Source organism: Molothrus ater, chromosome 6, assembly GCF_012460135.2.
Source record: "Molothrus ater isolate BHLD 08-10-18 breed brown headed cowbird chromosome 6, BPBGC_Mater_1.1, whole genome shotgun sequence".
Lineage (NCBI taxonomy): Eukaryota > Metazoa > Chordata > Aves > Passeriformes > Icteridae > Molothrus > Molothrus ater.
In genome coordinates, this window is record NC_050483.2 from 48,201,149 (window position 1) to 48,226,584 (window position 25,436).

At 42.2% G+C, this 25,436-nt stretch overlaps 1 long non-coding RNA gene across 4 annotated transcripts in view; it reads left to right on the plus strand.

The window, feature by feature from the left end:
* LOC118687679 (uncharacterized) overlaps positions 1-25,436 on the plus strand; it is a 143,875-nt gene that overhangs the window by 4,065 nt on the left and 114,374 nt on the right. For 2 of the 4 annotated variants that reach the window (XR_008508468.1, XR_004980363.2), the window contains exon 2: positions 19,862-19,950. The exons of the other annotated variants lie outside the window; for them this stretch is intronic. This is a non-coding gene — a long non-coding RNA (uncharacterized LOC118687679). The remainder of the gene's footprint in view (positions 1-19,861; positions 19,951-25,436) is intronic. 4 annotated transcript variants of the gene reach the window in all.

Consider the following 25,436-nt stretch of genomic DNA (forward strand, 5'->3'; position numbering starts at 1 on the left):
CCTCCCAATGCTATGTGTGAATTAATTAGATACAATATCAGTGTCAACATTGTTTAACAAAAACCCTGTATGTTTATAGAGAATACTCTGGATGCACTGAGAGGAAAATCCATGCCTTTTCCCTTAGAGGGAATCCATAATAATCTATACCTTTACCCTTAAAAACATAGTTTTTTCCTATTTTAATTTTATGCAAATTGGGACCATTTTTGGACTCCTTGTTGTGTTCTTTATTCCCACATCCTGCTTCTGTTCTGTCAGTGAAGGTTGACAAACTGACCGTGTCACCATGAAAAAAATTTCAGTTGGATTTTGTGCAATAGCTTAAAAAACCCAAACAACCAACCACCAAATCTTTAACAAGTATTTCGTCTTCAGAACCTTTGTTAATACAAATGTACAGTTTTCATCAACTTCTTTGCTCTTTTAAGCAGACATCAGAACTACTACCTCCTTCTTTCTCATTTGTTTTTGCCTGTCAGCCCTTCTCTATTTCTTCTGATCTTTTCTATGTATTCTTCCCTCAGTCCTAGGGTCTTCCCTTCCTTGCCTCACTCTCACAGGTGTGTGATGCTGCTGTTGCTCCTCTTCTTCTGTACCTGCTCCTGCCCCCTCACAGCCTTGTCAGCTCACAGCTGTACCAGCTCTGGTGCCCAGCCAGAGTCAATTATGCCAGCAGAACTAATTAGAAGGCACAAGATGCTGTGCCTCATTCTTGAGATTTGTACAGCTCACCATCTCAGTGTGCTCTGCTGATTAGGAAATACTGATTTATAGTAACAAAAAATATAACAAAAAAATTTAGAGGCTTCTGGAATAACCCTGCTGTTTTTCTCTTTGGCCTGTTCTGTGCAATTATTTTTTGTATTAATAACCTCTAGTATATAGCACTTGAGGATTTCTCTGGGTATTTGGTGGGGAACAGCATCAGCCAGGAAATGCCTGGAGAAGTGCTGTTTTTATGGATGATAAACTAGGCTGTAGATTTTAGAAAGACTGTGTTTTGCCTTTTCCTTTAAATTTTCTTATGCAGTCACATAAGGGAGGAAAGGATGGTGCAGAGGTGCCCAGGACACTTTTAAATTAGCTAATTTAGATGCAAAGTCAGTTTTGCCACGGCAGCATGGAGCAGAGCAGCATGGCTGATTCACTCAGCTCCCCAGCAGTCCCGAGGGTCCCACTGCTCAGCCTTTTCAATGCTCTTTTCTGCAAGAAAATCTCCCCTCTGTGATGCCATGGGATGCTGTGGCTCATGTCATCACACAGTAATTCAGCTGCTTGATGTGACAGTTTGCTGATTTACAGGCTTGTGGGCTTTTCCAGATGCAAGATCCACAGTAGAGTTGAATGGCTAATCCTTCAGGGTCAGTAGGTTTGGGTCCTTTCTTCCCATTTATGAAAACACCCATAACTGTCAAAGCTCAAGAGAACTAAGACCCTACAAAAAACCTGAGCCACTTGCACATCAATGCCATCAGCAAATGCTTCTTTGAGCTGGTTTTCATGTCTCAGACTCAGACCAACATGCAGTGATCTTGTTATTTCTACATCAGCAGAATAGCAGACAGCTCTGACATTTTTTCCTTCACCCAAAACTACTTTGGGCTAGATAAAACAATAAGATCTCAGTGATGGTTGCCCAGAGCAGTTCTCAAAACCACTTTATTCATCATTAAGACAAAGAAAATTGTCCTCAGTCTCAGGAGTATGGAGTAGGAAATAGAGATTATAGATACAGTCTTGGGGAAAAGCTTTGTGTTAATTATTGTTAATGTCTTGTGAACTCCTCTAAGATGTCCAAGTTGTAACTGTTCATCTGGGCTCCACCTAGCAGAAAAATGCCTACAAGTTTCCAGATCATCCTGCCAGCATAAGGCAAATTCTAACTATACAGTTTGTGGTTACTTTTTTTCTTCCTGTCCCCTTCCCCCAAGGCTAAAGGGTCTTCAGTCTGCTGGAAAAGTTGTTTTTAATTTTTTACCTCACAAAAAAAGCTGGATAGGAGAGTGTGACTTCAAATCTCATGTTGAGGAGAATTTACTATATAGTCTTCTGTTTGGAGAAGCCAAAGTTAAAAGAAAATTAAATCAAATTTTTCTCAGAAGAGGGATATAATTTTGTCTGGTCAGCTATTGTGAGTTTGTTTTCCTGAACTGCTGAGTTCAGCTGGAACTTTAGGTGCTTGGTCTCTTTGAAAATCAGGCCTGGGGCTTCCAAATCCAGGCAAAGGGCCATGGTGGTTTATATAGCACCTGGCACAGAGGATGAAATACAGCCTCTCTCTTTCAGAGGGATCTTCTTACTGCAAGGTCTTCAGGGACTGTGAGTACTGAGCCCTGGCTGTTTAAAGTCCTTTCTGCTTTGAGGTATTCCACCAGGGAGTGCAGTCTCCAAATTCAGCACAAAATGAGCAGTCCCAAATAGGCCACTGCTTCTGAGCCCCCTCTAGATGATTATCTGGCACTATGGTTTTTCTTGTGGAGATCATTAGGAGTGCATGATGAAGCCCTACAACATATTTTCTAAAGAGTACTGGGAGCTGGTATCCTGACAATATGACAGGAACCTCTCATAGATAAACCTTGAGGTTTATTAGGTAACCAAATCCGTGTTTCACTGTAGTGTAGTGGGGTTAATACTTCATTCTGTTCACTGTCCTGCTTTGCTTGGAATTTCAAATGTTAAATCTCATTTGACTGCTGTAATTTTAACTCCTGGTTTTTAAATGTCTGCTTCTAGTTGACCATTCTATGTTGCCATCTTGCTTTTTTGATTTGGATGTGTCCATTTAGATCTTCTGGAAACAAGTTTACTCTATTCTGGCATGGAGAACTTTCCCAGCGAGTCCCAGAGATTGATTTTGGGAGACTTACTTGACATTGAGATCACATCCTGGAGGATGGTGGTGTTGAACTATAATTGGTTTCTCAGAGTTGATTTTCTCCTCTTATTAGCTCACAGAGCAGATGAGCGATTCACTCACTTAACTCTAGATTGGTTCATGAGATTGAAGAGCCTGTCCTTGCACTCATATTTTAAATATCTCCTGCCATTTCTTTATAAACAGCCAGTTGAATGATACTGAGTTTGAACCCAAAGTACTTATTTTCTTTACCACATTGAAGCACAGCTCAGAGCATCCAGAGTCTGGTGTAGCTGTTGAGAAAATACACTGCTCCAAGCATGCTGCTTTTGTTGATATGGCCCACTGGAGCTCAGCAAATGTGCATTACCTTTATTACCATGATAACACAAGTCCATATGCTTTCTGATGAAATCCAAAGAGGCATTTACATTTCTCTTCTGCTTGTAATTAGGGTAGAGCAGACAGGAGGAGACCCTGACCTTTCATATCAGTTTGTACAGGGGCTGTGGTCATGATGCCAGAGCAGGAATTGTGAGACTCTTTAAGCTTTGTTAATGACTCTGCTGGAGATACTTTCTCCAGGGCTCAGGTTCTGCTCCCCTTTTATCAATGACTTAACCTAATTTTTTTAAACAATGAGCTAACACTAATTAACCACAGAGCAGGGTTTGTCCTCAAGCCTGTTTCTGCAGTGCCAGTGCCAAGTGACCAGAGACACTGGGTTTGCTTGTGCTGTCTGTGTGTCCACCTTGGGAAAATGGGGAGCAGGTGGTGGGATACACATGCTGAAAAGCACTTTGCTGTGGTGCTGCTATGTCCCAACCTGGATAGGTTTTAACAGGATTTAGGCAAACACTGACATCTGCATGGAGTTGTCTACATGTGAAATGGCTGTCTGTGCTTGTGTCATGGTGGTCTGTCAGTCCTGCCAGAGTGGTCCAGAGAGGTGTCCAAGCATCAGAGGCTCAGTTCAGTTTCTTAAACCTGTCTGGTGCCATTTGAGATGCCCTGGAGTAGGTTAAACATCCCCAGAGAGCTGCAGATTTAGCACAGGACTTTTGCTGTCCTGGAAGCTGCAGGCCATAGCAGACACCTGCACACAGTCAGACCTAGTTGTCTGCTTGAGGGCAGGCTGAAATGCTCTCCAGGATCTGCTCACTGTATCAGCAAACCCTGCCAGAGATTGCAACCTGCACCCAGCACTCACATGTAGACAACTGGATGGAAGCACCTTCACCTCCAGCTGCATCCAGTCCCTTATGGCTGAAGATACAGGTCTGGCTCCCAGAGACGTTTGGAGTTAAATATGTAGGTAAGCAGCTCCAGAGGGCAAGGGATTCAGCTTATTTTAATAGCTGCTATAGGAGCAAAAGAAGTGCCCTCTGAAAATGCCTTCCATCAAGCTGGCTGCAGAGGGACACTAGGCATGCAGCTGTTTAACTTTCAGGTTAAGAAAGTGAAAAGCATCCCACCTTTAGATGAGATGTAATCCTGTTAACTCCACTGACCCAGAAACAGTTTTCTCCAGTTACCCGCAGGAGAGGCCATATGGGAGACACAGTAATGATATTCTGAAACTCAGGAGCATCCTGAATATTTCTGAACTTTGCAAAATGATGTTGACTTAGAGATAGTTGAGTTGGAACTGAGTCATGCACAAGCTAAAAACTTACTGTTTTTTCCTTTTTCCAGATAACATTTTGCACCTTTGCAGCCCAAAAGATCGTTGGAAATGAGCATAGCTTCTCACTCTATTTCCCTGTGCAATTTGAGTCTTCACCACCTGGGTGGTGTTTTCTTACCCCTTTCTCATATTTTTGTTCTTTTTGAAAGATGAAAAGACCACAGTTTCACTTGGATTGTTCTGGGAGGTATACAAGCCATGATGGCTGCTGTGGGATTGATTGGAGAAGTTTAGTGTGGGAGTAATGACATTTTCAAATTAAGGCTGGCTGACCCAGATGCTCTTTATAGAGGTATCTCATTTAGAAGCTTAAGTGAATTATATGGCCAAAGTTTTAAAAGGAGATGTGAGGGGAAAAACTGGGACAACTAAAAAAGTGCAGCAACAGTGAAAGTCTGAGAAGTGCAATAGGCTCTGTATAAATCCACAATTCATCACCCTGGGGACATTTGAAAGTGGAAGTAATTGTAGAAAAGTAAAAGGTAAGTCTTCAATGGATGTTGACTAAGTTAATTCCAGTGGGATTAATTTTACTTACATCAATGAGAATCCAGCTCTCACCAGTGTGGGTTGATGACTCTGGTGAGAAGGTAATAGTGTCAACTTGCTATATCATTAAACAATATTATTTTGTCTCTATAATTGTCCAAAATCTCATATTTTGCAGCTGTTTTGATTATAATTAGCTTTTTGTCTGTATCTAGATGGTGTGAATGACTGAAACTTTGAACAGAGTCCACTTATTTATTCTTGATTTCCATATGGAAAAATGCACATTTATATATCAAGTAGAGTCCATAGAGGTATTGGGATGAAAGAGCTAAGCAGATCTTGGCAGTGAGCAGTTTCCTCATGATCACTATTCTGTGCTTAGATCCCTGCAGCGGGGCATGTGTATTTGTTTGGACTTCTAAGGAGATCAAGCAGCAAAAGGACACTGACATCTTTCATGTGGTGCCTTGTTGATAAAGATCCTAAATGACCTTACAATGTGTAGAGAGGGTCAAAACAAATGTGATGCCAGGAACAGTTCCAGGGTGCTGCATTCCAGCACGGGCAGGGGGTTTGCACAGGAGCCCTGGGGCAAAAGCAGGAACAGAGTTGAGATCTCGTCTCTCCACAAAGACAGGGCTCCCTAAGGCAGTCACCCACACACTCCAGGTTTCCCTTCCCACGTGCTGGCTGCAGCAGTCAGGAGTGCTGCATGAAGCTATCACTGCTCTGTGCAAACAAACTGCAGTGCCATTGCTACTCGATCTGCTGGGCCTGGGGCACCACTGCAGCATGAGGCCGGAAGGGAACTCCACTCCACTGGGGCCAGCCAGATGCTGCACTCACGTTCCTTTGAGGAATCCTCTCCTGTTGGATGCCATGTGCTCCTGGGAGAGGCCCTGGCGCCCTGTGGTCAGCCATACCTCGAGAGGGACCCAGCTGTGTTCCCTGTCTCTCATTGTCGTGCCCTGGAGCTTGGAACAGAGCAGGGATTATTTTGCTGGATGAATGGTACCCAGTGTTCTTGGGGGAAATACCTGGGAGGGTGTCCCATCCTAGGGAAGCTGCTGAAGGCAAATGACCAGAGGAAGGGGACAGGGATACTTTTGGCATCCTGGAGTGGGAGGTCACTTAAACAGGTTTTGCAATGTAATTGAAAGTGGGATACTTCAAGTGAATTCCTCCATCCATGTGCCTCCCTCAGCTCAGCTCTCTGTACTTCTTTCTTTTTTGAACCAGCAACAGCATCACTTGCAAATTTTCATAGGCAAAATTTGATTAAAATAACCAGAAATCAAGGACCTCTGCCTTCACATCCACTTCTACTGATTCTTGTGATTGTTGGAGTTGATTTTTACCCTCCCTTTGCTCCTCCAGATGCTGTCACAGCTTTAATACATCAGTGCAAAGCTTAGGCAAGCTCACCAGTCAGTAATCCTGCCTCGGGGCAGCAGGTGCCTCAGCAGGTGTTATTTGCTGGAAGGAGAGATTTCACTTGGGCTAGGCTGATGGGAAGAACAGCTGATGTTGGCAGGGGGACCGGAGGAAAGTGATGGTCCCATGCACATTGGGGTTGGCTAATGCAGTCAGTAGAAAATGTCCCTCTTTTGGAATCCATCTTGTAAGTGAACCCACCTTCACTATTAGTTTGGATCATGACAGGAAAAGAAACTACTATATAGAAGACACTTCTTGTCCTTTGCTTATGTAAGTCAGAGCTATGGCTTCTGGGCTCTCACTGAATGCCTCCTTTCTCTGTACTTTTCCAGCTCATTTGATACAGTTTTGAATTGTGGGTTGTTAGAGGTTTTTTTAAGGTTTTTTAAAAAAGATATATTAATTACACAAATGCTTGGTGGAGAGCAATGCTCATGTCAAAAGGTTTAAGCTTTGGGTTTAATTTGGATGAATGCCTGAAATTTAGCTCTGAACCAGTGACAGTCTTTGAATTTATAAATAGTAATATCCACCTGAGATTCTGGTCCAAAGCAAGAGCAAGACTTTTATTCTGTTCAGGTTCCTCATCTCTGCTTATCACTATAGCAAATTAGGCCTTTTCAGACAAGCAACAAGTGGTATGACTAACAACCTTGTAGGGCTCATTCTTTCTTCCCAGCAGCTGCAGTAAGAACAGCCAAGGCCTGGCCATTCCAGCCAAGTATTTAAAAATATATATCTATTTTTGAGGACTCTTGAAAATTTTAATACAAATTATTTTTGTTTGGGAGTTTGTCTGCTCTTGTCTGACCCACATTAACCAAGTAGAGGGAACAGGTTCAGGATCCTTCCCATTCCCCAAAACCACAGGATGAGTGAGAGTCTATAACAAGTATTTAACCACAGAAGTCAGTGCCTGGGAACAAAGTGATCAAATAAGATAAATTGGAGTGATAAATCAGCTGAAGGCATGACAATAGGATAGGAATAACACTTTAGTTATGATAAAATTGTAGAAGTTAAAATGTTCATGCATTTAGAAATTAGGAATTTATGTTTTCTTGCTGTCTTGAATAGGATTTAGAAATGACATTGAACAGGTAAGTGAAATCTGGATTTAGGATTTTGTATAAAATAAAATTAGGTAACTCAGCAGGGATTTTTTCTAACTAATTGGTGGGACTGTGGGTAGAAATGTCTGTGGTATTGTGTGCTGTGTAAGCAAGCACGTCTCCTTACTGCACTTGCTCTTCCCCGAAATTGTGTTTGCTGATTCCTGTTCCAACACAGATAAAGTCATGGTGCAATCTCTTGGTAACAGGAGGTCTGGGTGGACTTGGGAATTCTCACTTTATGGTAGAGTCAGAAATATCACCAAGGCAGGGCATTTTTTGCTATTTGGAGGATTCTGTTTCCAGTGTAAAGAAAGACAGGACAGGCACAATGTCTGTTTGTGCCTCCATCACACTTGGTGTGAGCACAGGGCTGTAGTCTGCAGGATCTCTACTTTCACCTGCTAAAGGTGAGCAGAATGGGGAGCTTCTCTTCTTAACCACCCATGATTGAATACTGCTAGTATTTAATACTTGTGTTGAATCTCAGATAATTGCTAAAGTGCTGAACTGCTGTCTCAACTTATCCACATGCAATTAATAATATTGATCACCCTACAATGACCTTGAGAGTTAATAACTCTTTTTTCTCTTAGTTTCCCTTGATGAATGGTGTTTTCTACATGCCAACTTATAATTTTGTCAAGGTGTCAGATCCTGCAGACACTGAAATGCAAAACCAGTGCCTTCTGCAATATTGTTTTCTTTGGGACCAATAAGAATATTTATGTCTAGGCTGAGAAAAAGAAGTACATTTTTATTTTTACAGGATTTTGCCTGGGGGAAGCCTATAGAAGTACCTGTGTAATAGCCAAATTACTTGAAATCTGTGTAGGATACCTGCACAAAGTTTTGAGGCTCCAAAAGTCAGGCTTTACTTTCTCCATCAAATAATTAGGTAGTTCTTTTCTTCATCTAATGATAAAGTGTGTCTGTTTTTCCCAAAAAATCCTTTCCCATATTATGCACTCTGGTGAAGACACAGAGAGATAATTGAGGCAATTTATTTGTCTCTTCTCATTTGGAGAGACCCTTAGAAGTCTTTTTGCTCTGAACATCTTTTTCCTGATTACCTTGAACAAACTGAAGAATTTATTTATGGTTATCTTTTACTAATAGGCTCCCCTGCTTACCTAATCCTCATCTTTCTAGTATGATCTGATAATGAATCAACAGTACTGCTCCTGTTTTGTATGACATTTTTTTCTTAGGCTCCTGCTGCACTATGTGCCTTTTTGCTTGTGCATATCCCTCTGCTGAGATCCCTAACAGAGGGATCAGAACCACTGAAGCCCTGGAAACAGAGAATGTAGCAAAAAAGGTTCTGCTAAAGTCTTTGAAATATTTTTATTCTCTGCTGCAGAGAAAATCAAACAGATCTGGAATGTGTGAAGTGGCACTCCCTACCCAGAGCTTGGCATCACTGAGGAAAGCTTTGCAGTACTGTATTATCCAAGAGATGTGCAGGGAGGGATGCTGGGGAAAGAAATCTGCCTCCACATTGGTTTTCTCACAGCAGCACTAACACTCAGTGGTGGAGCAGTATGTGGGAATGGTGTGTGATAATCTCACTGCTCCTTCTGCAGAGCAAATGGAGCACATTGTCCCAGAGCAGCCACCACTCAGCACTTTAGCACTGATTTACCTTCCCCACAGACACATATAACTGCCCCCTTCCTTTGGACAGCTGGCATCATCTGAAGACACCTTATCTTTGTAAAAAGCATCTTGACAAACTCTTCAAACACTGCCTCTTCTCTGTATTTGTACTCATTCACCTCTCCCCCCATTACATCCTCAGCTAAAGCAGATTATTGCAAAATCCATTTAAAAAACATAGCAGTTTTATACTGAAAGATATCTAGAGGGCAGCAAATCCAGAGGGAAATCTCATCCTTCAGTGCAAACAAAACTTTCTCTTTTATTTAATTTCTGAAAAATCAAACACAGAGTTACATAAAGTTTTTTTTTTTCTTCTCTCCACAAAGCAGCAAGAATAATAAGGTATCTCTATAAGGTTGAGATATAATCATACCTTGGAAAAAAGCTTTAATTTTATTAAAGCCTTCAGTACTGGGCATAGCCTCTAAGTTCAGGTGTGAGCTATGAAGAAACTGCTTGGCCATCTATAATCCCATCTGAAAGAAAATGTATTTTTAGAGTATTGCTGTGTGACATGGAATGCTCCTGAGTCATTTGTGTATTACTATGCTTGTTGTGAAGGATATATTTAATTTGGTATTAAGACTGTGTTATTGATTGCAATTTCATTCTCCTTCATGTTTGGTTCAAATTGTAGTTAGTCAAACAGCAGCTGGGCTCCATTTAACTGTTGGCAATAGAAATCAAGGCTTCTGTGACATCTTGCTTTATTGCATACTGCCTTCTTCAGCACATTTTGACACCCTTTGAGAAGTGTTTCTGCAATTATCCTTCCCAAATTTCATCAGTAAGTGTCGATGTATACAGTAATAGGGATGTTGGAAACCCCTATCTCTTGTCCCTAATGTCTTATGTTTGGCACTTGAGGTTTGGAACTTGGCCATCAAGAAGTTATCAGAATGCTTAAAAAAAAAGGAGAAAGTTTAAAAATAGCTATGCTAATGGTTTGAGGTTTTACTCAATTTTTAAAACTTTTCACCTGAATTGTATTATGAAAAATGGCATCTGCATGTTGAAAGATGCAAGTAGAGGCAAATCAGTCCAGGTTTTTGTGGACGCTGTCAGTAACCACAGGCAAAACCAGACAGGCTCCTTTGACCATACTTGAGAGTACCAGTGTCTGATTGTCAGCAGGGACATCTCCCATTCCCCACTTCCTGAAGCTGCAAATTGGGGTTAATGAACTGACCTCTGTTGGTCTGACGTTTACTTTCACATTTACTGGTGAAAAATGTGGTAAGAGAGTTGGTGATTCTTGTGGTCAAGGGGCAACATATTTGCATTGAAATAGGATAGGATGTATACAGGAGAGAAGAGGGTTGGGACTATGTGATGGCTTTTTTTACTGGAGATCATGCCTGAAATTAGAAGGATTTATGTGGTACCTGATAGCATTTATGGCAAAGGCCATACAAGAACACAAGCAATTTCCTGCTAATTGCTTTTCTTATGATGTACAAGCCCCTTTCCTGTCTCAGACATGTGGTGATTTTGCACAGCTAGTATTACATCAGCATTGAAATATCAGGGAATTTTTGTCACTAGAACAGTCAGTCATTACTGACTATCCAAAGGTCATCACCTTCCTTGCTACCTCTGCTATCTCTGAGCATCTCTGTGCTTCCTCTGCAGGAAGGAAAGGTTCCCTTTCCTCCTTCATCTTCACTAGACTGTTCCTTTTGGCTGGCGTAATTGCTTATACCGTGGGTGGTTTTCTGAAGCAGCTGCAGGTTGTGAGGTGCTGGTTCACAATGATGCACTGCCAAAGCCAGCTGACCTGCTGCTGTTAAGGGTCACAGAATGGGTAGGCTTGGAAGGGACCTTAAAGGTCATCCAACTCCAACCCCTCTGGCAGGGGGGATCCTGCTGGCCTTCAGGGCTGCATTTAATAGCAATATATGACTGCTTTTTTGTTTGTTTGTTTGGTATTGTGTGTACCCTGCCCTGTGAGTAGTGGCTATATCTGAGCCATGAGAGGTTAAACTCTTCTGGACTCCTTTGGTGTCTCAGAAAACTCTTGCTGCTCTTAGCTTCATAGATGAAATATAAACACCATTTACATCTACTTAAAATCTGAATTGAACTTGAAATTTCTGTTCAGTCCAGTGGTGAATGTAGCTACTGTTAAATTGCTCCATTAAGTATAAAGCAAAGTTTAATCTGCTGTGTTTTACTTTTGTAAAATGCTTCTAAGCACTGGTAATGTTCCTTTTTATTGTGTTCCTTTGACTTTATAGAAAACTGAAAACTTTGTCCCAATTAAAAAAAAAAGGAAAAAAAGGATTAAAATACCCATGGAAGAAACAAGAAGGTTCAAAAAGGAGAGAAGAAAGGAGGAACATTACCTGGAAGAATTAGAGGAACAACACTGGAGCAACTTGCTCTTTTGCCTTTTCCTTTCCAAAGGAAAAGAGTGGTCAAAGAGCTTGGTCAAAGAGCCCCACTAAGCAGATTACCTCAACTACTTGTGGAAAAGACTACAAATGCAATCCAGAAAGGCAATTACTTTTTTTTCCCTTCACTCAGATAGAATTTTTCAGCTGCTAACATGGAGTTAATTGCCTCTTTTTTTTCCCCTCCTTTTTTCTTGTAATGGTCCTTTGCATAGGTTTAGTCATCCTTGAGGGCAGCTGCTCCAAGTATTCAGCAATTGCCAGATGATTACCTCTTTAATGTTTTCACTGAGTACTTTGCTGGTTAACCTCCTTAACTGGAGAGCTGCTTATTGTTATTTATGTCTTGTCAGCACAGAGGTTCATTAAGCATCGGTAAATGACATGTTTTCATATCTGCTGACACCAGGAATGCAATATGATCAATTGCAAATTGACTTCAGTGCAGCAATAGAGTGCCTTTAACACACATCAGTGGATCATTTGTACAAGCAGAGCTCGAATTTTTATGGCTGTTTATGTCTCTCTAATACCCAAGTATAAATTCTCCCAAGCCAAGCGATTCTTAGTAAAACCAAACGCAAAACTCTGTCCAACAAGTGACCGTGTATCCAGGCTGGGTCTCAGCACAGGAAGTTTTTGGATGGCAGGAAGCTGAAAGTGGTGGAAGAGCCCTGATTGCCTCAGCTATGCCAGGAGGCACAGATGGGCTGGGGCATCTCTTGTGAGCCTTCCCTCCCTTCCCCAGTGCTTTCCCTCACTTGTTAGCTTGCACTGGCTCCTTGCCCACACCCCAGGGAAGGTCAGGAGATGGATTTGTTTGTGTGTGATGCCCAAAAGCTGAGCTGATGACACCTCTGTGCCCAGGTGCTGTGGGCCAGGGGATGTCAGTGATGGGGAGTCACGAGTTTCCAGTCTCCCAGGGGCCAGTGGTCTTTCACTGCTCTGCCACTCGTGCTCCTGGCAAGGGAGCTGAGCTCATGGCAGGCTGGGTCCAAAGTGCTGCTTTCTGGTGGTGCTGCAGCAGCAGCTCCTGAGGAAGCTGTCCTGGCTTTTTGTGGCTCAAGCCCTTTGTTAAACTGATCCTTGGGGCCAGAGGGCAGGACCCTGGAATATGTCCTGCTGCATAGGGTGATGGAGCACCCACTGCAATAGCACTGGCAGGCACTGGGCATCTCTGGGCTTCCAAGGCCTGGGGTAGTGATCTTCCCTACCAGTGCTTGGATGTCCTCTCTAGGATGAGCTATGACCCCATGCCAAAGGCAACTAAACAGTGACTGTAACCCTCCAGGTCGTCCTCTGACCAAAAATGTTCATTCATTTACACTGGGCTGCTTGTGCCTCACTGGAGTACAGGCTCTTCATCTTATTTCCTTCTGACCAAAATTTCTAGGAACTACTGATATTTCTGTAGTTCTGAGACTGCTCTTGCCTGTATCAGCGCACTTGGATTGGAGGATGTCACCTTCACAGACATCTCTGAATTTCTAGACCTCTATCTTTAGAAATTTGTCTCAATGGCAGAGGTGAAATTTTCAACTCTGCAGATCCAGGCAGATTATACAGTAAAGATTTGCCTTCAGAACTAGGAAAAGCATATCGTTATCTTTATTAAAAAAAAACCCCAGCAAACAAAACCAAAACCAGCAACAACAAAAAAACCAACACAACCCCCCCCAAAAAAAACCAAAAAAGCAAGAAAAAACCCCCCAAACAAACCAACCGACCCAAAACCAACAAAAAAACCAAAAAACCCCCCAAAACCCCAACAACAAAAGAACACCATAACCCCAGAAGAAAAAAAAAAAAAAAAAAGCTTTTTGAGAAAAGGTTTTCATTTCAAAGCATCATCAGGTTTCAATTTAACAAAACAGTGTAAAATAAAAGAAAACCATGAATGCAGGCAGCAGCCCTGGGAGCATTCAGTGCTGATTTACTATGCCAGGACATATCTCCTGTAGAGTTAGATTATTATTTTTCTCTACTGTTCTGTCACACATTGTTTCACGTCTGAGATTCCTTACTAGTAAATGAGCAAAGGCAGAAAGGGTTTACTCACATTAAATCCATTATTTTATGTACTGGAGAAAAAAAGAAAAAAAAGGCTTGCATTGAAATCTCTTTGGAAAGAAAGTAAGTTCTTACATTGTTTTAATTGGGGTAGCTTTGGCAATTTGAAATCTATATATAAGTCAAAACATTTTGGCATTCATCTGGAGTATCTGACTCAGCTTATGCTTTTCTTCTGTTGGAATATTTGCAATATGCTCATGGCTTTATATGCTGCAATAACTTTCTTGTTTTGTCTTATGAAAATGAAATTAAACTTCAGATTGTCTTTTCTGTACAGGAAAGATAGGAGCTTCTGATCTAATCTGTTTGATTAGTGACCTTCCTGAAGAAAACTGTCATCTTCCTTATTATACTTATTCTCACTAAATATCCACAACCATATTTGCTCATGGGCTGCTGAAGTACTGCTTGTGTTTGCTCCCTGTTGATTGGAACACGTGAAACAGCCTTGTTTTAGCACTATGAATAACAGAATGCTGAATTAATATTATGGACCCCTAACAAATTTGCTTTGATGTAAGATTCCAATACCCTTATTTTGTTACAGAGCCATAATACTTGTTTAGAATACTCTGTTATTCATGTGCTGAGATGATATTGATGTACATATTAGGAGTCCAGCTCTGGAGTTCATGCTGGGGTAGAGTCAGACAAATTAAGGCAAATTTCAGTCCAACTTTAAGACTATAAGGTAGAGCAGATGGCAGAGCTGGTTAGTTCAACCTTTGTTATCAACATGCTGGTTGTCCCTGCACCTTTTTCCTACTGTTGGTTTTTATCACAGTGCAAGGCCAGATCCTGCCCTGGGGAAATCTGCAGTGTGCTGGCAGCACAGGCTGCAAACTGTGTCTTAATAAGGTGTGTTTTAAAAAAAGAGCACCCCTTGGTCAGAAAATAGGAATTTTTGTTTAAGGAAAGCAATTATAGACTTGACAAAGGATAGAAAGATGAAGGAAAATGGACTAAGAGAGGTTTGAGTGTCTAAGCACAGTGTGGTGATTCCACTAAAATCTTGATAATTTAACCAAATTCTGCTTGTGCACACAAGTATGAGCAACAATTAAAAGGAAAGAAGAAAGAAAGAACAACTGCTCTGTGTGTCTTCAGATTGGACACACATTCTTCATAAAATTTACATGGAGCCATAGTAAATAAAACATGGTATGCACTAGGCCAGTAATAACCAAACAATTTGATATCATGTGAAGTTTTACCATTTCTCTTTCATTTCTTAAAATCAATTAAAATGTAATTTTATTTTGAGAATATTGAAAAATAATTTATAGAGAACTATAGCTCTGGATGATGATGCCCACTAATAACAAAATGCAAGAAAACAAGATCCCAGAGTTCTTCAGAATGATCTCTTAAAATCTGCTGGAGACATGCTGGGGTCAGGCTTTCTCAGAGGCACTGCAGATTCCGTTTCTGCCATCTCTGGCTATCCAAACAGCAGTGCCAAGCTGTAAGACATAGAAATTCTTTTCCTGCAGACTGTCTCAAGATCACAGGTGCTGTGCAGACAGAGGAAGCTGCCTCTGACATCCTCTGCAGAGACCACTGTGGTGCAGCAAAGGGGTGGGGGCAGAGATGGATCACTGCCCAGCTTGCTGTGTGTGTTCAGACACTGCTGCCCATCCCAGAGCTACAGCCAGAAGCACTGGCCCAGCCAGGAGTGCAGGAGGACGTGGAGCTGGAGCCAAGCAGAAGGCTGTGGTGCTGCTCTGCATGGCTCCTCTGGTTTTGACAGACAGGGATCTGAGTATTAATGTTACACATAGTTGCAAAGATGAGGACAAAAATTGACCAGAAATACCAAAAGGACCAGAATTTCATTAAGGAGGATAGATTTATTGACTGTCTAGACCGAAGGTAGTTTTGTATTCACACTTTAAAAGTTTTAATTAAGGTTTACACTTATACTGTCTAGCCATTCCCAGGTTAGTTTTATGAAAACATTAACCTTGACATTTTGACAACTTTTTTCCTTTCATTTAGTCTCTCATTTAAAATTGTTTTCATTGTCTGTGGTTTAGTGATTCCCTTGGTCCGCTCACACAACCAAGCCCTTTGAAGAGTGACAGCTCAGCGTGCCCAGTGGCAGCTCCCAGCACAGCTTTTAATTCTCAGTTCACCTAAGCAGTGGAGCTCTGCCTCTGTGGCCCTGCACCAGCATCACACTGGGTTTTGCAGGCAGAAATGTGAAGTTTGCCTCCACACCTGCACAGTGCACCTGTGAGAACAGCACCATGGTGCCTTCACAGCTTGTGGGACCGGGGGCTGGCAGAGGATGGGGGGCTCTCCCTCACCTTTGTGCCTTGGCAGGAACTCCTGCTGTCCCTCCTGCCATCACACACACACACACACACACACAAGTCCTGTACCTCCAGGGCAGTCTGTTTCTGTAGAAGCAGCTTCAGCTTCTGCATGGGAGGCCCTAAGCAGCTCCCAGTAGCTTCTCTCCTGTGCTGGGATTAAGCAGTACAGCATGCAAAGATTGCTGACAATGCCACATGTGGATTTGGAAAATCCAAGTTCAGCATTGCTGTATCAGGAAATGCCCCAAATCACCTAAGAACTTACTGCAAGACATAAACTTTTCTGCCCCAGCTCTCTGAAGATATTTAGGCAGAAATGTATGTATGTTTACAGTGATGCAGGGAGGTGCTGTGAAAGTCCTGGAGAAAATGGAAATGGAATGTTTCCATGGCTCACACCAATAAATAAACCCTTAAATTCTGCTGGTGTATTTCTTCTCAGCTGATTTTCTCTGCAAAGTTGCTGTGGTTATTAACTCATTGGAGCTCACAGGGGATGAAGCAAGACATTTGGGTGTAATGGCAGCACTTGGATAGACAAGTAGAGAGAGAGGGAAGTTGTCTCTCTCCAGGGAGACAGGAGAACACATCGACTCTTAAGAAAGGAATAACCTTCACCTCTGCATCCCTGCATTTCTTTGTTTAAGACTGCATTGCGTTGGGGAAATTCCATTCCAATCCCACTGACTGCATGTCAGAAACTGGTCTTTCAATTTCAGTGGAAAATAGGAAAATGAAGGGGTTTGTTGTTTGAAACAACAGAGAAAAACTGATAAAATGGCATAATTCAGACCAAGCTCCCATGGAAGGAAGGAAATGTTACTGAAAGAAATTGCCAGAGAACAGAAATGCCTGCAGAGAAGCAGGAATGTAAATAGTGTGGTTGTGCCCCACCTTTCCTGTAAAAGATTCCTGCATGTCCTCCTGCTTCTCTTTCAAGTATTGTCCAGCATGTTGACTGGATAAATTGAGTTCCCTCTGGTTCCAGTGGCAGGAGTTCAAGATGAGAGCACCGAGTCGCTTGCTCTTACCAAAGGTGATTTTCTAACTCAAGTGCCATCAGAAACGAAACATTTTACAAAGTAGGGCTGCCCAAAATCTGAGAGATTCTGCCTCATGTAAGGCCAAGGGGGAAGGAAGGTTGGGACTGCATTTTTAATACTGTTTGGGAATCCAGGTTCCCAAGACAGGCAATGCACATCCTTGTGAGCACGAGGGAGCAGCGAGGAGAGTGCGTGACCCCGTGTCACCGTTTCCCTGCTGGAGATGGTGACAACATGTTTGTAGCAGGAACACAGTCCCTGCTCTCAGGCTGGGGTGAGGCAATGGGGACCTGAGGAACAAACAAACACCACTTTTACTCCTCAACAGCAAATACATCTCCCTGACTGCATAAAGTGAGCATCTGAGGATTACCTGGAAAATGTGGGATTTTGGTACTGGAATTAGAGTTTAGAGAAATCTGATGAAGCAAGTAGTGTATAGGGCTTGACATAAAATAGACCTGGTAATGAAACTGATAAGGGAAACACCCTTGGGAATCCTGGAATAGAACTTCTCATTGATCTCTTCTGGCATTGAAAAAGAAAAATGCAGGTCTACAGATTGACAAGCACTATGTGAGGAAAAAAATTAGATTACACTCAGGTGATAATCCCAAATCAAAAGGAACTCAGAAAAAGAGAAGTGTCTGAGCCTTTTTGTTTGTAACTGAAATTTACAATCATGGATGTCATTCTCTGAGGACATGACTGTATTGATAATTTCAATCATTAAATTTAAAGGAAAAAAAAACCCCAACCCAGGAGAACATATACACTGAGTTATCAATAAATTGTTTTCTTTGCCATGCAAAAGAAGGAAAAGTGATACATCTCTGCCCCCACCCCTTTGCTGGACCACAGTGGTCTCTGCAGAGGATGCCAGAGGCAGCTTCCTCTGCCTGCACATCACCTGCAGTCTTTTCCTTCTTTTGCAGGGCAAAGAAAACAATTTTTTGTTTTCTTTGCCATGCAAACAAAACATTTTTGTTTTTTAATTTTGTAGCATCCTAAAGTAATGCTCTGTGTCAGAAATGTAAATATTTTCCTCAGAGGAAAATACTTTTTTAATCACTCCGAAGATTAATCAGTGGTATGGATTTACCATTAAAATTTTCTTTATTATTTATTAACAGTTTATTAACATTAGAAAAGTCTAATCTGTTTTCTCGCATTAGTTTTCTTTACTAACTTTATCTACATTGGATTGCAAAATTTGGCCCAGCAAACCATCTTTTCAACACATTTGACCTTCACTGATAAGAACATTGATTTTGTTTTAGGGAACCTGGCCTGGCATTTAAGTCTACAGTATCTGATTCCCTTCTCTGACACAAACCTTATGTATGAATTTGGGGCCCTTATTTTTTGGGTCTCATTTTCCTTTTTGTAAAATATGACTTTTGGGAAGAGAGTTCCCCAGCTTCATCCTCCTAATAGCTAGAATTCTTCTTCTAGTTTACAGGATGGATGTGATTGGGGTAAGTTTTTATACAATATCTTTATCTAAATATCTCTATTAAATTAAACAATTCTTTTCCTCTCATGGTAGTTTGTTCTTGGATGCTTTACAGACTGCAATTGTCTCTTCTTTCAGTCTGTGTTCTACTGGGCAAGACAAGATTTCCAGCCTTCTGTCATGAGAAAATGCTCCTCTGATCACCTCCATAAACCCCTCCATGCCTCTCTCTTGATGTGAGCTCTTGTTTGCAGTATCCAGATGGGATTTCTCTCTGTTTTGTATAAGAAGTTCCAGTAAGAAATTTTTCAGAAATGCTGGTCCACTTAAAAAAAAAAAAAAAAAAAAGAAGAATTTTTCTGAGCCTGTTCACTTATAAAAATACAGGGACATGTGCAGGGACATGTGCTTATGGTATACCAACACCATGTCTGTCAGTCTGTCCTTTACTCCCAACACACAAGGAAGGTCCAGCTGAACAGCCAGAATTTCTTGGGGCACAGCCTAATTAAAATACAAAATCAAAAAATATGGAAAAAAAAAACCCCGACTAAAACAAAAAATCAAAGCCAAAACAGAAGTGGGTGTGAGTTGCTGTATAGCTATTATTTCAGAAGAGTGTTAAGCAAGAAAATGCTTGAAACCATTTTGTGGTTTGAGCATGGGACACCTTTTTTGCATTGCTCTCCCCTCTGTCCTTGTCTCCCTGTCCATGTTCTGCTCCCCTGTAGCTGCTGCCTGCAGGAACACACTCAGTAGAGGCAAAACTGGCTCAGCCTAGGGCTGGAGGGAGCAGCCGTTCATGGCATCCTGTCAGGGACAGGGCCAACCTGTGAAAGCAGGAGGCTGCTGCTAGGGAGGAGCCAGGATGAAGGTGCAGCTGGTGTGAAGTGCTGCCCTCCTGCAGCCCCAGCTCTGCTGGGTGCCCTTGGCTCTGTGAGTCTGCTCTGTGCAGGGGAAACCTGAGGGGATGCACCTCAATGCAGTCAGCAGGGCAGAATTGATAGTTCTGGTCTGGAGCAAACTGCAGTCCCCAAGAGACAGGGATGACACACCTTGGTGCTGGTGTGATGTGGGGCTGGGATAAAGGGGAAATGTTAGGGACAGAAGTTGTCAAGAGGGGGGCTTCACAGATGGCTGATACTCCTGGGATTTAACTGAGGATATACACTAAAGACACTGCCTAGCGATTGCTGCTCTGATTTACTTTTTTTCTAAAGTTTACTTTGCACTTACAGTTTGTGAACTGATCTGGCTTAGACTTTAAGATGGTAGCATTATGTCTCCAGATTGAAGCATTTTGTTGTGTCACTCCTTGTTTCTAGTGCCAAGATCACAGTCAGAAGGGAGTCACCCATGAAGATTTGTTCATGCAGCTAAGCTAACTTCTGTGGATAAAGTTCAAAAAGAAAAGGTCAGTTATACATATGTAGTTTTGTTTATGTTTAGTTTTCTGACTTATGAGGAGGAGTCTTTGTGAAGTAATACAAAAAGATTTTTTGTTTGTTTTTTGTTATTTGCAGAAAATACTGTATAGAAATAAGGCTTTTTCTGAAGTTGTCTAGAAACAAGCTGGATCCAAACACTCTTAAACTGGAAAAAAGAGTGAGATGAATGAGATCAGGTTCTGGTATATCTGGTCTTTTCTCTTCCTCCTAACTTAAGAAGTACACAAAGCTTCATTTTTTGGAAAGATTTAAAGCAGAGCTTCAAACTGACTGCTAGAAGTTGTAGTCTTTTTAACATGCCTCTGTACATCTCATTTCTGTTATAACTCTCTTATTTTTGTGGTTTGTTTTAATCTAAGCAGTGGGTCTCCCAGGCTGGCTTTAGGACTTTGCAGGATCTTGAGCTAATAGTCTGCCAATGCCTGTGAATATCTCCATTTTTCAGAGAAGCTTGTTGGGTTGGAATTTTGCTTCTTGGAAAGGAAGTCTCAGGTGCATACCAAAAGGTTTCTGCCTTGTGACTGTTTCAGACTCATTGTAGTCTTTCCTTGATCTATATAACCATCTCACAAAAGCAATATTAAGAATATGTGTGGCTCAAATTTCTGCATTTTTTTAATATCAAAAATGAATAAATTTTGCTTGTCCCTTTTGGTCTGATCCAAAAGGTTCCCATGGGGTTTAGATCAGGCCCAGTGGTGTTTTGGGACAAACCATGTTCTGACCCATAGAGTTAATGGAACTAACCTGGGAAAGGTTTTAGTCTGGTTTAAAGTCTCTTGTTTAAAGTACTTACTTTTAGTAGGGAGGAAACTGGAGTTGCCTGTTTTTTTAGGAGTGCTTTATTACTTTTACCCTTATTCTGAATCAGATTGCTCTTCAGTACTTAGCTGCATCTTTGTGCTGACATTAAATAAACATAAAACCCCACTTGGAAACACAGGGGAGTATTTTGCTTTCTGGATCCTACTCTAGATGAAGTTTCTGGGTACCTTGCACTCCCAGGTATCTAATACCAGCAACACTGTACCACAAGATGAATGTACCTGACCCCAGGTAGAACAAAACTGCACTTTTCCTTGAACATCAAAATTACTCCTCTGTGGCAGGAGCTTATATAAAATAGGTTTCTTGGTTCTCTTTTCATGCCATCAACTCTTTCTTCTTCCACTAAAAGAATAAAGAATAAAGGTCAGAAAAAATGGATACTAAACTGCAATTGTAAATACAAACACAAACTTTATTTGTGTGACTCCTTCTTTTGCAGAAACCTCTACCCACAAAGTCAAAATTGAGGCCAAAATATCTCAGAAAAGACCAATTATCCCAAGTCTTGGCCCATTGTTCATCTCTTTTCCATGCCAAGCAATTCTTTGCTACTAAATTATTTACTGAGAAGGAGAATCAGCTTTATTCATCAGAGGAGCATTAGAATCCAACAGGACTGTGAATACATATTTAAAATGTTTACTAGTGTGCTTGAGGATATTCATTTAAAGCCTTTAGAGACGAGGTTGTTCATTACAACTTCAAATGAGGTTTACCCTAACTGTTTTTTAACTTTCCAGATGCTTGTCTTGGCTTTTTGTTCTGCCCTGAGTGCGTGGCTTTTTGTTTTGTGCTGAAGGTATCAGAAGCAAGATGTTATCTGTGATATGAGATTACCTTATGTGGACATGGTGTGTGGTATTTTAGGCTTGAATTTATCCATGTTAGATGATGGAGGGGAATTCCATTGAATTCCAGTGAGGGAGGAGGAAATTCCAATTCTCCTGCTGTTTAAGGCTGCAGTGTCATGGTTGCAATGGCTTTGGAATATTATCCTACTAGGCTTGAGAAGCATATAATAGCACTACACTGGATGTCTTGCTCATTAAATCACTCTTGTAGATATTCTGCTCCTGGTGCAATCAGAGATAAACAGTGCTAATGCTTCCTCATAGCTATTAGCATTTCAAAATCTTACACTTCAAACAGCTCCTTCCCATTTCCTCAAGATATTCAGAGTCTTGTTTTGGATTACTTCTCAGAATGGAACACAATGAAATATTTATTAAGCTTTCTGGAGAAGCTCTGGAGGCAGGTTTTATTAATAGTGAAAATTCATTACTGATGCTGTTCTTCTCAACTGATAACAGGTTTTATGCCTCTGTATGTTATATTTTTGCTTTTTAAAAGGTGACATAGCTTGCAACAGCTCACTATCAAAAACCTTTCTCTGGCTCCTGAGCTGGCAGAAGACTGAACCCTCTTTGTTTAGGGTTAACAGCCAAATCTCCTGACCTGTGCCTATAAACTCAGCTCTGCTTGGATCAGCTAAGGCAAAACAATTTATGTAGACTGCTGTTCACATATTTCTCTCAAGGCTGCTTCTGATTGTCCAGATCTGACTTATCTTTTTATGGTTTGCATCTTAACACCAATACTTCACAGAAGTATCTCCATGTCCTCTGCCTATGCCTCTGCCATTCAGTTCCCTGTGTCCCAGTACAGCAGTCCATGATCCAGCACTTCCAGTGGTACATGATATGACTGAGATCAGGGGCATTGCAATTTTGCTGGGGTGGAAATAGATGGGCTTTGTTATTGCTGAGATGCTGGGCAGAGCTTCTCTTCCAGGAAAACTAGGTTTCTTTCTGAACTGCTTACCTTAATTTTACATTCTTACCACACATTTGAAGCACCTGTGGCTAAAGGGACCCTTTTAGAGATTAAGTGGTGCAAAGCTTACCCTTCCTGGTGGCCAGAAACTCTTAAGTGTCATCTTAAAGACTCCAGACTGTGGGGCTCAGGGCCCACCATGATGTGGTAGGGATTAAGGCATTTGTGTGAAACATTCTTTGTATAAAAGGATAACAGTCCTCAAACACATTGATGTTAAATCCTTTGGTTTACATTGGCAATCCCAAGTATATAATTGCATTTCAGTACAAATTGCTTGTTGCCTTTAAATACAGTAAGTAAATCCCACATAAAACTCACTGTTCTGAATGCAAAGTATTTTAAGTCAGTGTTTCTAAAACAACAACTCCCAGTGCTCCATCAGCAGTGTGATCTGAGCAGGCTTTGCCTTCCTATAACCTGCAGAGGATGAGAGAGTGGGCAGAGATCTGATCCTTCTCAAATCCACCTGTCTCATCTAGAAGAGGAAAAACCAGCATAATGTGTAATAATATTACAGGACTATAAGCCAAAGCCTGGTCTTCTGATTTCTTTTCTCACAAATAACATAAGTTGTTTTCTTGTCCCCAAATTGCCTTCAAAATACACTTTCTTCCAGTAAGAGGCACAGAACCCTTTTAGAAAGCAATGCCAGCAAACCATATGCTGCCTGGTTTTTATTAAAGTTACACTCTGATGAAACCCCTCACCTTAAACCAAACCTTTTCTGTCCTGGGTGGGCTGGAAGTCTGTACTTGATGATTGCAGTTGGTAAAACACAATCCACTGTGACGTGATCAGAGTTGTAGCACATAAAATCACCACACCTCACTGTCTAGTTTGTGATGAGAAATTACTTGCTGAAAGGAAATGTTCTGCTGTGCCCCAAAGTGAATGATGGGTTATTGGCAAACCTACAGAAAATTTCTTTGAGAAACACCTTGTTAGAGTAGCTGAACTGTCAGTAAGGAGAATGATAGAGGGGTTTGTTATCTATATGGACTTCTTTTATTCCAGATCCTTGTTCTGTCTTGATGTTTGCTAGTTTGCTACCTGCCTAATATTAAATTATTTTATCTGAGAACAATAGGGTTAGTTGGAACCCAGAGATCTCTGTGCTCCTCCCTCTGCTGTGGAGAGGGGATCCCTTAGTAATTACCACTGAAATTGCAAAAGACCAAAGCCTTTACCTCTCATTAATGTCCAGATCTGTTTTGACTTATTCTTCTCACTTTGTCTAGATTTAATTAGAATTTTAAAGAAAACGCAGCTTTATGGCTGTAATAATCACACAAGAATAATTTCTGAACCTTGCTATGAGTTTTGCTGCTCCTTATTGAGCAGTACTGCCGCAGCAAGTCTCCTCTTCCTTGGGCAATTATCTCTCGGAACGTTTTCACGCCGAGTGTGAGCAGCAGCCAGAGGAGAGCCGAGAGCCCGGAGACCGCGCTCGTTGCCGATTACGGGGTGCTGAGAGCCCCGAGGCCGCGCTCGTTGCCGGTTGCGGGCAGTGAGAGCCCCGAGGCCGCGCTCGTTGCCGATTACGGGGTGCTGAGAGCCCCGAGGCCGCGCTCGTTGCCGACTACGGGGTGCTGAGAGCCCCGAGGCCGCGCTCGTTGCCGGTTGCGGGGTGCTGAGAGCCCCGAGGCCGCGCTCGCTCGTTGCCGGTTGTGGGGCGCTGAGAGCCCCGAGGCCGCAGTCGTTGCCGATTCGGGCGTGCGAGCGCGGCGTGGCCCCGAGCCCTCACGGAGCGGGGCCCCGAGCCCTCACGGAGCGGGGCCCCGAGCCCTCACGGAGCGGGGCCCCGAGCCCTCACGGAGCGGGGCCCCGAGCCCTCACGGAGCGGGGCCCCGAGCCCTCACGGAGCGGGGCCCCGAGCCCTCACGGAGCGGGGCCCCGAGCCCTCACGGAGCGGGGCCCCGAGCCCTCACGGAGCGGGGCCCCGAGCCCTCACGGAGCGGGGCCCCGAGCCCTCACGGAGCGGGGCCCCGAGCCCTCACGGAGCGGGGCCCCGAGCCCTCACGGAGCGGGGCCCCGAGCCCTCACGGAGCGGGGCCCCGAGCCCTCACGGAGCTGCGCTCGCTGCTCCTGCTGCCGACAGGAGACAAGTTATTACCATATAAATGAGATAAGGTCTCGGATAATTGCAGGCTGAAAGTAAAACTGAACTGGACTGCTCGTGGTTGGAAATTTTAAGTGTACCTTTCTACATCAAATTTTTAAACTTTTTTTAAAGAGTATTTTACTTTTTTTTTTCCTTCCACCTATTAGCGGAATCTATGGAATGACATAAAGAGCCCTTATGTTTTCCAGTTGTGACTATTTTGGACCTGGAACTTTTCTGGTGTCTTTCCTTTCTCCTCTGTTGGTTATTATGAAACCTGTATGCAGAAGTAATAAAATTGCTGAGGAGAATATAAATGTGAATCCCTTTGGACAAAAAAAACCCAAAAAACCAAACAAACTAGTGCAGTCACATTATTCCCTTCTCTCTAAGAAAAAGTAAAAGAAAATGTCTCTGGCTGAGTCCATCTCTGTCCCTGCTTGGTCTGGTCATGCCTGAGATTGGGTGGCTCAATTTAGAAGATACTTTTGGCTCTGGGTTAATATCTTTGTTTTCTGTTCCCAGACATCTGACTGGGGTGTGGAGTAACTAAGTAAAAAATTATATTCTACTACATTAATCTCTGTATTAATATTTTCCCTCCTGAGTAGGGCATAAAACCCCAAGGGAATAAGGAAATATTTTCATGTGTCTCACCAAGGCATGGTATAATCTTAAGGATCCCTT